This window comes from Mustelus asterias, chromosome 18, assembly GCF_964213995.1.
Source record: "Mustelus asterias chromosome 18, sMusAst1.hap1.1, whole genome shotgun sequence".
Taxonomy (NCBI): Eukaryota; Metazoa; Chordata; class Chondrichthyes; order Carcharhiniformes; family Triakidae; genus Mustelus; species Mustelus asterias.
The window spans coordinates 58,788,609-58,798,124 of NC_135818.1; positions in this window are offsets into that span (position 1 = coordinate 58,788,609).

Below are 9,516 nucleotides of genomic sequence, written 5' to 3' on the forward strand. Positions count from 1 at the left end.
TGATGAAGATGATGATGATGGTCCCGGCCCCAAAACTTTTCGCCCCGTTCCTGCCTCTCCTCTTGCCGGAGACCTCGGGCCCTTTCTCGATCATGGTCGGCATGGTTGCGCGGTCTGAAGCTGCCCGGCCGCCGCGATGTCCCCTTTGGAATTGCGGCGAGGCACTTTGCTTGCTTGCTGTTGGTGAACTTTCCTCCTTCGCCGAGGCTGCTATCTGTCAGTCAGTGAGTGAGTGTCAGCGCCTCTGGTGTGTGAGCGCCGCTGGTGTCGGCCGGCTCGCGCGCTCTCACTAACTCTCTCGCGCTGCTGCGCTTTCCCTCCCTCCAAACAGCAGCAACGGCCGGCGCACGCACTGCCCATGCGCAGCACCACCTCAGCCCGCCCCTTCCTCCCTCCCATTGGCCGGCCGGCGCGCCGCCCCTCAACCCTATTGGCCGCCCCCGCCTGTCCATCAAAGCCGGGAGGGCCGTTAGGACTGAGCGCGCGCCTCTCCCTCTCTCTCTCCCCCCCCATCTCCCTCCGGATCACTCCGCGCCACCAATACACACTCACTCAGCACATCTACTTTTCACCCTGTCCCTCCCGGAGGAGAATCGAAAGATTATTTAAATTATTACTAAAATAATCAACTTCGGCAATGTACTTCTTCCTCTTTGAGCAAAAACATTGCTCACACTTTTGAGAACTCTTTCCTCTGGCGGAAGGTCTTAACGGCAACACACAAGCCGATTGGAATAGAGGAATTGTCTTCACATTTCTTTTTTTAATATAAATATAAAGTTTTATTCTCCCCCCCTTCCTCTGCAATTACAGTTAAAGCTGTGGATAGAATTATTCCATCCACGGGGAGTTAGTCGGCACGGGGGGGGACTGAAAGATTTGCCATCTTTAAAAGGATAAAAGTGGTGGCCAGGAGAAAGTGCATTTTAGGCTTAAAGTTCTGTGCTCGGTCATTGCTCTTGTTTAAGCTGATTACACAATGAATTATTATTTGACTGCTCTGCATCGAGAAAGTCAGAGCCCTCAAGAAGAATCTCAGTGTCCTGGGTCCACAAATGCTTGGGCGATTGCTCATGATTTGAAGGGTCAGGGTCTGGCTGGGTAGTTGGTCAAATGTTTCAACTCCCCAGTAAATGTAATTTCTCAAATTCTACCACATGCTGGATGAATATTTTTGTAAAACGTCTACCACTTCCACTCCTTTGTTAAATCACGCAATGCATGATGGTTTTAATATTGCAATGCAAATATTTGGTTACATCATTTCCAGTAGCAAACTCCTAATAGTTTGGCACAGTAGAGATTTTAATGTTGCAACAGTCGCTGTTGAAACATACAAGGGTGACATGGTATTTAATACTTTCTGTTGGGCAAGCCGGAAAAAAAGTCTCATTTCAGTATTAGGCTGTCCCCGAACATCACTCAGTTTGCTTGCCATGGAGTAAGCAATTAAAGATCCTGTTTCATATAACGTTACAGGGATGCAGCATTTCTCCCTTCAGTGTGGTAAACAAAAAACATACCAGGACCGTCTCCTTGAAAGCCTTTTGATGCATCAGTTACCCATGTAAACACCGAATTTGTTTCAGCTGTTCTCGTCCCATTACAATTTTATCGATATCTACAAAATTCCCATTGGATATATCTAACCATTGCGAGAATCAAAGTGAACACTTAAAATCAAAACGTCGAATAGTTTCTTATGATTAAGTTTGGACTAAAAAACGACAATCTGAGATCCAGGACTTAGAAGCAAGGGTAGGCCATTCAGCCCTTTGAGCCTGATCTGCCATTCAATAAGATCATGGCTCATTTGGTTGTAGTCTCAATTCCGCTTTGCTATCTGTGGTGAACCACCACTGATGTGAATGCATGTACATTCTTCTAAAGGACAAACATTTTTTTTCAGGTTAATTGTTTCCATTTATCCACTTCACAGCTGCTAACTGGTTTGGAGATGTTGTTAGCAGTCCTTTTGCAACCAGATCATGATGTTATTCTGCCACACTTTGAAATATTGAAAGTATGTTTGTTTTAAAATTCTTTTTCACATAGAGTACATGATAGCTCCACAACAGATAGGAACCTACTTTGTCACTAACAAAAGTTCCATTTCCATTTTAAAAATTCAGTGCGATGATTAGAGTTTCCCAATAACTGCTTCTCAAAATTGTATTTCTGTTTTACTTCAATGACCTAAATGTCCGATTCAAAATAATTTACAGGAAGGCAGACCAATATGTCATACTACTGGAAGGAATCTGGAGAAGCATAGTTATTGAACTGAAAAAGGCACATGGTATATCATCATCTAACTAACAAAATAAATACAGGCTCAAAAGAATTGTAGCCTGATTTCAAAATAAAATGTAACATTTTGATTTGCATCTTGTATTCTTGTAGTATTCCTGGAGTTAGCTTTTCCCATTATAGTTTCTTTTGTCTCCATTCATTATGGAAACTGCTGTGTAAACTTAAATAAAAACAATAAATGCTAGAAATACTCAGGTGATCTGTCAGCATTTGTGGAGAGAAAACAGAGTTAATGTTTCAGGTTGTTTTCAGTTTTTATCAGAACTGAAGAAAGATAGAAATGTAAGAGTTTTTAAACTTTGGGAGGAGGAAGGGGGCAGGCAGAAATAAAGGGAAGGTCAGTGATAGGGTAGAGAGAAAAGGAGATTAACATAATTTCATGATGCAGAAACCAAAGAGACTGGTAATGGATATAGTAAAGAAACAAATGTTGTGTGAAGATGTTGTGTCCACATCTTGATCAATTGGGCCAATGGGCTGACAAATGGCAGATGGAGTTTAATTTAGATAAATGCGAGGTGATGCATTTTGGTAGATCGAACCAGGGCAGGACTTACTCAGTTAATGGTAGGGCATTGGGGAGAGTTATAGAACAAAGAGATCTAGGGGTACAGGTTCATAGCTCCTTGAAAGTGGAGTCACAGGTGGCCAGAGTGGTGAAGAAGGCATTCGGCATGCTTAGTTTAATTGGTCAGAACATTGAATACAGGAGTTGGGACATCTTGTTGAAGTTGCACAAGCCATTGGTAAGGCCACACTTGGAATACTGTGTACAGTTCTGGTCACCCTATTATAGAAAGGATATTATTAAACCAGAAAGACTGCAGAAAAGATTTACTAGGATGCTACCAGAACTTGATGGTTTGAGTTGTAAGGAGAGGCTGGATAGACTGGGACTTTTTTCTCTGGAGCGTAGGAGGCTTAGGGGTGATGTTATAGATGTCTATAAAATAACAAGGGGCATAGATCAGTTAGATAGTCAATATCTTTTCCCAAAGGTAGGGGAGTCTAAAACTGGAGGGCATAGGTTTAAGGTCAGAGGGGAGAGATGCAAAAGGGTCCAGAGGGGCAACCTTTTCACACAGAGGGTGATGAGTGTCTGGAACAAGCTGTCAGAGGTAGTAGGTGGGTACAATTTTGTCTTTTAAAAAACGTTTAGACAGTTACTTAGGTAAGATGGGTATAGGAGGATATGGGCCAAACGCAGGAAATTGGGACTAGCTTAATGGTTTAAAAAAAGGGCGGAATGGACAAGTTGGGACAAAGGGCCTGTTTCCTTGCTGTAAACCTCTATGACTCTATGAGACGTGAATGGCTACATAGCAGCTATCTGAATGTAGCATGAAGCAATAAAGAAACAAGCTAGCAAAAAACCCCAAAAGAAGCGCATAATTGGAGGCAGAGGGTATGATCTGAAATTGTTGAACGCATATTGAGACCAGAAAGCTGTAGAGTGCTGAGATGAAAGATGAGGTTTGGTTCCTCAAGTTTGTGTTGAGCAGCACTGGAACACCATTACAGGCCATGGACAGGAAGGTCGGAGTGCATGGGAACAAGGTGGAGAATTAAAATGACAAGCGACGGAAAGCTCAGGGTTGTGCTTGCTGACCGAAAGGAGGTGTTCCACAAAGTGGTCACCCAGTCTACCTTTGGTCTCACCAGCAGACCACACTATCAGCAGGGAATGATCAGCAGTAGACTATATTGAAAGAAGTACAAGTAAATGGCAAAATTGGAATGAGATTGAAATAGATCAGTCAACTATGAAGACTCTACAAGAACTAAGATTACTCTATTTAGCAAGATAAAAGTGAATATTGATTTGATTAGAATAGATAAAGTAAAAGCTGCTAAATTAAATTAAAAGCAATCAATGGCTGCAATTAGATCAGTGGAAAGAACAGAGGAATATTAGTGAACCATTTGGATCAGCAGCCCAACTTTTTATTCAGTCTTAACCCAATGTAGCAGACTTCTCATTTGTATCTATCAGCCACTCATTCTCCAGAGAAAGTTATCTTTTTCCCTATTTATACTAGCTGCTTCAATAGCCTTCTCTGGTGAGTTCTTCCCAGTGATAGTTGTGCCTGATTTCCCTATTTAATCCTAACCATCATGTTCCCTGGTTTCTCCATCCTCTCTTATGACTGAAAGTTATTTTCCTCTGTGTATTTACATTTTAGTAATTACTATTATTCTAATAAATAGTTTACCTCCACTATTGAGTTCACTGAAATCACTGAAGTTAATTTACCTATTAGCCATGTTCACACTTTTTTATTAAACAGAATGATCTCAGCTTCAACAACTAATTGATCTAAATTTGCCTCTTGTCAATGTTTTTCTTCTCTACTCTTAAGAAATCAATATCTATTTTAAGATGTGGATTGGATAAGTATTCTAAGTGTGGCCTTACTAGATATGAAGTTATGGGACTTAAACTTTTGACTTGGCCAGGTTTTATAGCTGTGCTGCAGTACTAACAAATGGGGAAGGAACATTTGTAATGATTAACATATATTATGTATTAAAATACATCACAGAACATGATTTTAAAATGCTTAGACTTTGAGAGTATGGTCAAGATTAAGAATGGTTAGAGTCCAGGGATACGATCAACAGTTACAATGTTAGAACTAGGATATGAACCAGAATTATATAAAAGTTAGTCATATTATAAAGCTACATACCTTTAACTGAAGATTCAGCATTGAAATAATTTAAATTTATTGCACAGAATATACTTTTCTACAGTTCCTGAAAGCCTATTTTGTTTTTCCAAGCCTTAGGGTTTAAGAGTATATTTTGCGGTCCATATCCCTGGCTCCAATATTTTATTCATTGACCTTAATCTTCAGATTAAAATCATGTTCTATGCAGTCATTGGAGTTAAATTCGGTAGCCCCTGGCAACAGGTGCAGGGATTGCAATGAGAGATTAACCCGTGCCAATTTTGTGCTGCCTGTTCTTTTCAATAATTTCAGAGTCCAACGAGCACTAACCGTACTGTTGATTGGCTGGACACATCAGGCTGGGAGCCAATAAATCGGCTAACACCACTTAAAACTAACTTGCACCTCTTAAATGTGAGTTGGGTTGTGGCTGAAGCAGGTGCTGGCAGCCTTGCACTAAGTGACCTTGACCTGTGAAACATTGAAGTAAGGCACAACCCGGGAGAGAGCCTGCTCAAGTGTTCGACTGCTACACTGAAGGCCCTGGTTGAGACAGTAGAAGTGAGGAGAAATGTCTTGTATCCACAGGAGGCCTTCCAGGTGCATGCTCAGTGGGAGCAGATAGCTGTGGTGGTAAACGCCAGGAGTCAAGCTCCATGGAACTGGACAGAGTGTCGCAAGAAATTCGGTGACCTCACACAAGTGGTCAAGGGCAGTGATTGCATCTTCAAATGCTATATCCCACCAACTGCATCAGTAGTCTCAGCCATTGTTCAATTCTCCACATTCCCATCACTAATCTGCCAACAATCTCTATAAATCAAAACATATACCTGACATTCATTTGCTCACTCTCAGACCCTAATGTACTTAACACTGTTAAAAGTCTCAAGCCCACATCTCATAGCTTGAAGGCGCATCATCCAAACATATTGCACAATGCTCATCAACACATTCCTTTCCCTCTTTCAGGAAATTATAGTAAACAACCAGAGGCAGCAGGAGCTACCAAGAAAGGGTCAGAAATGACTGCATGTTCTTCACCCCATGGAGTCCATTCAGTCCATTAACAGGATACACATTGTTAAGGTCATGCCCCGCAGATGGGCTGAAACCATCAAACACAACGTTATCCTCGCACCAAATCTTACATCTCACATTGCAGCTTCCCCACATCTCACACCCATTTTTCATTTATATGCTTCATATTGTATAAAAATGTGCTTCTTACTTCTCCCTCTTCCCATGCCAGAACCTGAACAAAGAACATTACAGCACAGGAACAGGCCCTTTGGCCCTCCAAGCCTGCACCAACCATGCTGCCCGTCTGAACTAAAACCCCCTACCCTTCCAGGGACCATATCCCTCTATTCCCATCCTATTTGTCAAGACGCCTCTTAAAACTCACTATCGTATCTGCTTCCACTACCTCCCCCAGCAGCGAGTTCCAGTCACCCACCATCCTGTGTAAAAAAAAACTTGCCTCGTACATCTCCTTTAAACCTCGCACCTTAAACCTATGTCCCCTAGTAATTGACACCTCCACCACGGGAAAAAGCTTCTGACTATTCACATTGTCCATGCCCCTCATAATCTTGTGCACTCCTCAAAGAGTGTAAAGGAGAAAAGGTTACAGATAGATATAGCCAGCCGAAAGCAAACATTGGACAACAGTGAAATATCAAAAATAAAATGGGTTGATAGTAAAGCAATCGGATAACTCCAAAGAGAGGGGCTAGTTCAAAGAAACCTTTGGACATTATCAAGGAAGGTCGTATCATTCTATAAATGAAAAAAATAAAAGATTTATTTTTCTTCAAGGGATGTACATGAAAAAAGAGCAAGAATTGCAACATGACCAGGCAGTAGAGGAACAGCACAAGGAACAACAACAACAGAAGAAATCAACCAGCAACTAACCTGTAAGTGATTGATGCTCCTTTTAAATAGTGCTGGGGAGGATGTAGGGGGGGCAGAAGTGGGTGGCATGGGGTTGGGGGAGGTGGGGATGGTGAGTGAAGTGGAGGCCCTTCTTGCTGCTTAGTGCATGCTAAGTGAAGTTAAGAGAATGCACAAACTGGGACATTGTGCTCCAAAATGGCATCAAAGCCATTAACTCAGCACTACTCACTGGTGATCTGCCTGTTCTGCAGAAGTCTGGCAGACAGACCATGCACGCACTAACAGCTTCATCAATTTGGTGTGATTTTCCCCAGGAAAATCTCCTGCCACATTTACAAGCTCGGGGCTTTAAGTGCACTCATAGGACCACAAAAAAGGATGACAATTGTCTCAATTTCTTGTTCATCTTATTGCAAACCATTCTATTTCCTCCCCCTTAATTTTTAGTTACAGCAAATTTAAGGACCCCAGCAAAAATGAAAGAAACTAAAGTAATTTTGCTTCTAAAAGCAAAATATGTGAATACAGATGATGGGCAGCTTAAAGTCGAAGAACTCCACTCAATACTCTATACTCAAATATCAATAGAAACCAGGGAATTTTAAAAACAGAAAGGTTTAAAGTCCGTATTCAATTCAAAATAATCAGCAAAAATAAAGGACTGAATTTTACATGGAGGTGGTGGCCCCATCCATGAGCTGATTTTATGGTCATCAGGGTACCAATTGCCTAAGGTCATTGCTTTTGACCCTCTGTGGGAAGATGTCCTGCCTCCAAGAGCTGCCAACCAATCAGATAACTAGCAGTTCCTGTTAGGGGGCAGATCAGAAACTCCAAGGTATATTATGAAGAAAGCCTAGACCCCAACTTTTACTTTTGATTTTGGCATTAGGGTGAGCATAAGGTGTTTTGCTCCAGCTATGATGCAATTGACCCATTAGGAAGCTTTCATCAAAACAAACTTTGTTTAAGCACACTATTGGAATATGAGAAAATGGATTAGCAAAACTTTTACCAATTAAAATACTTAAACATGACAGTTAGTTATCTCTATTTTCCAATTTAGCAGTATCCCCCACAGACATAAATCCCTTTTTAAAAACCAATTAGCACCAAAAGCAACTATGCTTATGTGGATGCTAGGGATCTGACAGAGGTCCAGAAAGCAGTTTACAGAGAAGGATATATCCTCAAACAGCAGAACTTCAGAGAAGTAAATCAAGTCTCTGGTGGTTCCCAGATTCCAGACCTCAGAGACAGAACAGGATACCTCTCTCTGCAATTTCCAAACAGCAGCATCTCAGAGAATGGGATTTATTTCCTGGCAAGTTCCAGTCTCCAACTTCAGAGAGGGGAAAAGAGAGGCACTGCTCTCTAACAGCTCAAAGCAGCATCTAAAACAGCATCAAAGCTTGAATTCTTTATCCAAAAGAGGAAACACTGGAAAATCTCAGCAGCATCTGTAAGGAGAGAAAAGAGCTGACATTTCAACTCCAGATGACCCTTTGTCAAAGCTGAATTCTCTATGTAAGCCTAGCTCCACCCAATTATATGACCTTACCTGTCAGTCAACCTAATCAAGTCCCAGTCTGCAAAACCCAGGGGAAATCACTACAATCAGCAGGACAGCAATAGTTCAGATTAAAACAAATATTCTAGCAATTGGGAGCAATTATGCTGATGCAGTAACAATAAAGGGCTGCTGGAGAAAGACAGAACAGTGGCCGTGATTCTCCCAACCCAACCCGCTAAGTTTTTGGCAGGTCGGGCCCGGAGAATCATGTGTGCGCCAAATCGCGGGATTTGCACATTGTGTTCACAGCACGCGTGCATCTCCCAGCGACGGATATCCAGCACTATCGGGAACATACTGGAAACCAGCAGGAACAGCAGGTAAGTTATTTTAATCTTATTTGAATGTAATTTAGATGTCGTTATTGGGCCCAGGACTGAAGTATCCGGGCCTGATAGCATCTCCCACCCCTCCAGTACAATTTCACTCTGGTGGGGTTTAGGGTAGTTCCCCGCTTTCAGGGAAATAGCGGGAGACCACGCTGGAGTGAAGGGGGGCAATTGGGGTCTGGCAGTGGGGGATAGTGCCTCCTCGGCATGGGCACCTTGGCAGTGCCAGCCTGTGCCCCTGGCACTGCCCAAGGGGCAAAGTGCCCATGCCCAGGGGCACCTTGACATGCCCACCGGGCATCGGGCAATACCATGGGGCAATGCCAAGGGGGTGGGGCCTAGGGGGCAAGGCTTAGGGGTGATCGGTGTGGGTGGGGAGTCCCGCTGCCACTCTGCATGGGGATCGGGGTGGGCTGGGGAGGGGTCTGCCTCACTTGGGGGTGTCTGCCTGTGTGGGGGGGACGTCTGCCGGGGTTGGGGTGGTGGGGAGGATCATCACTGCTGGGAGAGGGGGGGTGGTTGCTGGAGGTCGGGATGCTTCTGGATGGGGGAAAGTTGGGGCTGGCCCGGGAATGCTTGTGGAGGCCGTGATCGGGCAATGGGGGTGTCGGGAGGGGCAGCACTGTGAGGTCCCGGGCTGGCCAGCAATCGTGCTGGCCAGTAAAGTGTAGGCTGACAGTTCAAGGCTACTGCGCATGCGAAGAGTCCTGGAACTGTCAGACTCTGA